This window comes from Pteronotus mesoamericanus, unplaced genomic scaffold (genome assembly GCF_021234165.1).
Source record: "Pteronotus mesoamericanus isolate MK-2021 breed Mesoamerican mustached bat unplaced genomic scaffold, CSHL_Meso_final contig_123, whole genome shotgun sequence".
Classification (NCBI taxonomy): Eukaryota; Metazoa; Chordata; class Mammalia; order Chiroptera; family Mormoopidae; genus Pteronotus; species Pteronotus mesoamericanus.
In genome coordinates, this window is record NW_026555049.1 from 2,607,410 (window position 1) to 2,613,929 (window position 6,520).

Sequence of the window (6,520 nt, forward strand, 5' to 3'; positions counted from 1 at the left end):
ACCCTCAAGATCATCCATGTTGTCATAAATGCAATATTTAATCTCTTATGACTGATTAATATATGTATAAATACATATACATGCTTCTTTTTTATTGTTTAACTGTTTTTTATTATAGTTTACATTCAATATTATTTTTTATTAGTTTCAGATGTACAGCATAGTAATTAGACAATCATGTACTTTACAGAGTTGTCCCCTCAGTATTTCAAGTATTTACCCGGCCCAATTGTATTCACTACGATATTATTGACTCTATTCCCTATACTAAAATTGACATCTTTGTGACTAGTCTGTAACTACAGATTTGTACTCCTTAATCCCTTCACCTTTTTTACCCAGCCCCCAACTGCCCTCCCCCCATCAACTGTCAGTCTGTGCTCTATGAGTCTGTTTCTATTTTTTTTATTTCATTTTTTTGATTATACATGTAGGTGAAGTCATACGGTACGTGTCTTTCTCTGACTGACTTATTTCACTTGGAATAATACTCTCTAAATCCATCTAAGCTGTCACGAAGGGTAAGATTTCCTTCTTTTTTATGGCTGTGTAGCATTCCATTGTGTAAACATACCACAGCTGTTTTATCCTCTTGTCTATTGATGCACATGTCTCATTTTAAAATTTTACCTGTTAGTAGTGTGGGTCCCTCCTCTCACCCTGCTCCTCCTCACGCATACCTCTCAGAGCCAGGGGAAACCCTGAGGAAGTGTTTGCCAATTTTCACGGTGTAAATACCCCCACCATGGCTAATTTCCAGCTACCAATGGTATAACAACGGACTCGGGCATTCGTGAGAACTCCGCAGCGCACTCTCACCTGCTGAGGGAGCTGGCTGCGGCGTGCCACCGCCTGTCTTCATGCGGCCCTTGCTGTGCTTCGGCTCCTGTGGCCTTCTCCTTGTTCCCCTGAGTATTCCCGCCTTACAGCCTTTGCATCTGCCTTGTCCTCTTCCTAACACTCTGCCCCTCACCTGTTCCTTTGGCTGCCTCCTCCTCGTCATTCAGGTCTCAGCTCTGATGTGCCCTCCGCACAGGAGACCTTCCCTTCCCACTTTTGCTAAAGGAGCTGTCCGCCCTCAGTCACTCTTTAGCACATTGTCCTGTTTTGCTTTCTTTATGGCACTGACCATTGTATGGACTTTATCCTTATTTACTGCCTATCTCTCCCTACTAGAATGTAGGGTTCTTGGGATCTGGGGCTCTATCCTGCTAATTTCTGTGTCCTCAGCACATAGTAAATGCTCAGTGAATAATTGTTGAATGAGTGAATTTGTTCAAGGTCACATGACTAATAAGGAAGAAAACAGACGTCAAACAAACAGCCCGTACTGTTTGAACTCTCTAACTATGTCACCTCAAATTATCCTCAGGTGGCTTATACAATAGTCTGGACTATAGAACAGTTATGTAGCCACAGGCAACCACAGTGCAGAGAGATCCCTTATGTGCTGCTGGTCAGAAGATAAGTTGCTATAACTACCTTGGAAAACATTTCTGCATCAACTTCTAAGTTGAAGATGACCCAACCATTCTACTCCTATGATTTACAGAAGGGTTATTCCTGCACACACACAGCTGGAGACATGTGAAGAGTTTTCACAGCATTAAAATCATAAAAGAAAAAACTTGGAACTAATTCAGACAGGAATTAACAGGAGAGTTGACTATCATACAGCAATAAAGCCAATCAATGACCCAGTATTCCACAGTATGTATATACCTTAGCCATACACGATTGATCAAAAATGGTAAATCCACAAAAATTACAAATAGCATTATACTCTTATGATACTAAAAAGATCTTTTAAAAATTAAAGTAATACTCATTAGGACTACTTATAAATTCAATTAAAATTATATGAAAAAGAAAACAGAATGATGGACATAGAACACAAGACAAAGACACCTCGGGTATGGGAGGCAAGGGATGGGCTTTTGTTGATCGCAGAGTGGTTGTCTGCTAAGATATAGTTATTGTTCTGACTCGTTTTCGGTAAAGGGTTTGTGTGTCCTTATTGTATCATTAAAAATGAACTGATTAAATAACTATCTAAATAGCTAAAATTGAACTATATGTGAACCATGAATTGTAAGTAATCTAATTCTGCTGTCCCATGTCTAATTAAACAAAGAAATTACTGGAACAACTGTCATGCAAATGGGATGGTGAGTATTGCACAGGGAAAAGAAACCGGCTCCATTAAGCCCTCGGCAAGCATCCGGCACCTACCCTGATGCTTTCAAATTTCGGTTCACTTACTTACCACGAAACCCTCCAGGGGCCCTGGCTGGGGTGGCTCTGTTGGTTGGAGCATCGCCCATTCACCAAAAGGTTACGCATTCATTGCCCAGTCAGTGTTCGTACGGGAGGCAAACGATCTCTCTCTCTCTCTCTCTCCCCCTTCCTCTCTTTCTAAAATCAATAAACATATTTTTAAAAATCCCTATGAGTTACATACTGTTCCCATTTTAAAGATGAGTACATTATTTTACTTACTTTCCCAAACCTACAGCCTAATCCTAGAATGGGACTTGTCACAAAGTGTCACTAAGCAGTGTCTACCACGATTTGGGTAGAGGAGAGGGCAGGCAGCTGAGCGGGAGTGCGCGGCAGCAACAGGTACTTTTCATATTTCAGTTCCTGGAAGTAGACGGAAGGCGTGTCACTGCCAGAGCATTATTCGACCTGTGTTGGCAAAACAAAAATTCCACTCCTCTTATAGGTTATAAGTTATTTGTGTTTACATTGCACATCATGCATGATTTGGAAAAATAAGATCAATGTACACAGCTCCATAAAGATTCCCTGAAATACATTTTTTTTCCACATTTTTAAAAAGAAATATTCAAAGATTTTACCTTGCAAGCTCTGAGACCACTCTAACTTTTTCCCATGTTTTAAAAATAACATTCATTGTTAAAAAGTGAATATGTGTATAATAGGAAACTGAAAATGCAGAGTGGAGAACCAAGTCATCCACAGTCACAAGCAGCTCACAACCTGCGGTGTCCTCCTCGGTCCCGTGGGCACCGACACAACTAAACATGTTTTTATGTCATTAAGATCATACAATTGTGTATCATGCTTTTTCACACATCATGAACATTCACCATTTCGAAGTCCCAAAGGTATATGTGTATTTTTGTTACCGGAAGGGAACCTGGCCCTGAGCGGGTCTGCCTGGGGCCAGCTTTCGTGTGTCGTTCTTGACTTTGTGTAGGAAAGACTGCACAGCACGAGTCCAGGTGGTTTTGAGAGTATGTTCATTAGAGCCGGGGACAGTGAGACAAAGGAAGGGCTTCGGATAGAAGAAGCAGCCGGAGAGCCCACGCTGAGCTGCCTTAGCTCACGGGGAAGTCAGAGAAAAGGGGCCTTGGGGACAGGTTCAGGGGGTCAGCCTGGGAAGAGTGACCCTGCCCATAGCTCCCCTGGGTGCAAGGACCCTTAGAGTTTGGGAGGTGCTCACCTGTGGGGGAAGGAGAGCGGAGGCAAGGGATCAGCCTGCTCCCCGGAGGGAGCCTACGCTGGGTCCTCTGTCTTGAGGCTTTTACCTCTCTCTTGCGGGTGGGAATCTTATGTCTCTGGGGACAATTTCAGCGGAATATGCATCAGTGTTCCAGGCGCCCTTTCAGGTTACTGGGCTCCACTGACTGGCCAGTGACAGGGCCGGGGGCCTTCAGTCACTGCAGCTGGTCCTGGGGTGGCCCGCCTGGCTTTGCTGCTTTTCTGGGCCTGGGGCTGAAATACAGCTAAGGCCTGGATGTCCTCTCCAGGGAGGTGACCTGTATCTGGCTGTAAACTGCTCGGCCAGTGTGTTAGCTCTGTCTCAGTTTCCCTATTCCACTCGCCAAGCAATTCTAGTTTCTTACTATTCTGCCTCGTTTTGGTACATGTTTTGATAGAAGAATACACTACACCGGCTGAATCTGGAAGAAAAAAATATATAATTCTTCCTTTTATGGTGACAAAAATATTTCATAAAAGACAAAAATGGCAACAGGCCCCTAGATAAAAATATTGGCAGAGTAACCATTAAAATACTACATTCCTTTAATGTTCAGTTAAGAATGAGACATAAAGCAAAAAAGTATACAAAGTGTAATGCTTCTAAGAGAATTCATGATCTGATCTATACTTTTAAAATATTAGCAAGGAAGCAAGTGTCCACTGAATTACTTAACATTTGTTCTTATAGTGCAGCCAAAAGAGAGGTGCACAGATCAATGGTAATCGCGGAGACGTGAACACAGAGGCGGGCAGACACCCTGCCTCTGTGCTTCCTCCTGCCGCTCCGCCCCTGCCCAGTGAGCACGTCCTGATGCCAATTCCCAGACATGGCGTTGTTTCCCCTCTATTAAATCTAGTATTTTTCTCCATATCTAGCTTTTTATATCTACTTAATTCTATTTTATTTCTTAGAAATAAAATTTCCCCTTATGCTGCCCATACAGTTCCTTTTGTATAAAAAAGGAAGTTGTGTGAGAAGAGGAAAACAGTTTTTTTTAGCTCGTTCTGTTTACTTCACAACACCTCCATTGTTATGCGGCCCGTCTGGGAGGCCCACGCCCGCCCTGGGGCAGGGAGGCCTTTCCAGGGAGAGCAGGGCCAGGGGTGTCTCCTGTGGGCGTTCCAGATAGACCTGCTGGGGGTTTTGTTCAGAGATGGGCGAAAAGAAAGAAAAATAGACACTCTCCCACTTCTCTCTTGCTTTTGCAATTGGGAGAAATCTTAATTTCTCAATGTCTGTGAAAAATATAAGCCAGTTATTGGTGTGGAGTGATGCTGCAAACTTTGTTTCAGCCTTCGCTTTTCCTGCTGCGTGGCACGGCTTCACAGATTCAGCCACCCATCAGCAACCATGGAGACGCGGCCGCACACCTCCTCTGTCCCCAGCACCGTGCGAAGTCCTGGGGACCAATTTGACTGTAAAGCAGTCGCCAGCCTTCAGGTCCATAGATCTGTTACAACCATGTACCGGGACAGGGTGGGAATGACATAGCTGGTTTTTTAGCTTAATTTAATTTAATTGAGGTCTAATTACATAAAACATTGTGTGAGTTTAAAGTGTATAGCACATTGATGTGATATATTTATGCTGCCACATGACACCTCTGTAGCATTCCGAGTCCCGTAATTATAACTTCTTCTCACGGGGGCACAGCTCCCTGCGTGGAAGGCCCTCTCTGCTTTCCCCAGCCCCCCCCGCCCCGCCCTGCCCTCCCCAGCTGCCTTGTCCCCCTCTCACAACCTTGGCCCCTTCCTCTTTACTTTCCTTTTTATTAAATTGTGGTCTCTCAAAACTAAACTGGGCATTAAAGATCACCTGCTACTGCTTTGCAAAATGTTTTTTCAACCTCTACGAGGGGTGCCCAACCCGTGGCCCACGTGCCGCAAGAAGCCCAAGATGGCTGGTGAATGCGGCCCCACACAAAATCATAAATTCACTTAAAACATTATGAGATGTTTTTGTGAAGACGTGTCACAATGTATTTAATGTGTGGTCCAAGACAACTCTTCTTCTTCCAGTGTGGCCCAGAGATGCCAAAAGGTTGGACACCCCGAACCATCTTCCCACAGAAAACCACCCATAAAGCAGGTAGAGCGTACCGGCTCTGAAAAAAGGAGACGTGCCACGCCTCACCCACTAAGTCCACGCGAGGAGCCCCAACCCCGGCCCGTAATGAGTCCCTTGGCAAAGTCCTAGGAGCTCCCTGACAAAGCCAGCCCCTCATGAGGCAGGTGAGGAGGCTGAGACCCAGAGGGGGGCAGACAGCATGTTTCAGTCACAGTCAACGCGGTTCCCTGTTCTGGAGCCCTTTCAAGTTCTTTCCTTTATTTCCTTACCACACGGTTTCCGAATCTTTGGGCTGGGAGGATCCCCTTGAAGTCTGGGCACTAATGGCATTCCCAGGGGTTCAAACGTTACCTCCCTCTGCCAAGGCCGCATCCCAACCCTCCGGACTGGGGACATCCTGCAGAGTTCACTGCCTGTCCTTAATGCAGTCACACAGGCTTTTCTCAAGGGCCCAGGGGAGAAAGACAGAGGACGCACTTTAGAAATCATGAATTCAGTGACCTGGGTGCGTCCTGGGCATCTCTGTGCCCGTTCCAGAAGGGCTAACACAGCAAGAAAGTGGCTGAGACAAACGGGGGTGCAGTTAAACGGAGCTCACACGAGGTGACTCACTGCGGGGGTACGTGACAACCTGCTTTCCCTCCGGAGGAAGCAGCTCAAGGCAACTGTCAGCTCCCTCGCTCGGCAAGGCCCTTCCTGCCTGTCTCCTCCCACCGCTGCCAGCTAGCCTGTCAGATGCACAGTCGCTTCTCTCTCTGTGAAATAACAATATGGACATTCGTAAAGCTTCTCCTAGCTTTTCAAAGTCAGTACGGTGAAAACACAATGCATCTTAATTGCCTGCCCCCTACTTCTTGCAAAACAAATGGCAACAGTCTGAGAGCTGGCACTGAGCTGAAGGAAGGCCAGGGAGTGGGGCTGGGATTCCCACTCCCTGCCCTC

General features: G+C 45.6%; 1 pseudogene; it reads left to right on the top strand.

Moving 5' to 3' along the window:
• The window catches only part of LOC129081882 (40S ribosomal protein S25-like), a 73,559-nt pseudogene extending 67,671 nt beyond the window's left edge, over positions 1 to 5,888 (top strand).
• The last annotated feature ends 632 nt before the right edge of the window (positions 5,889 to 6,520 follow it).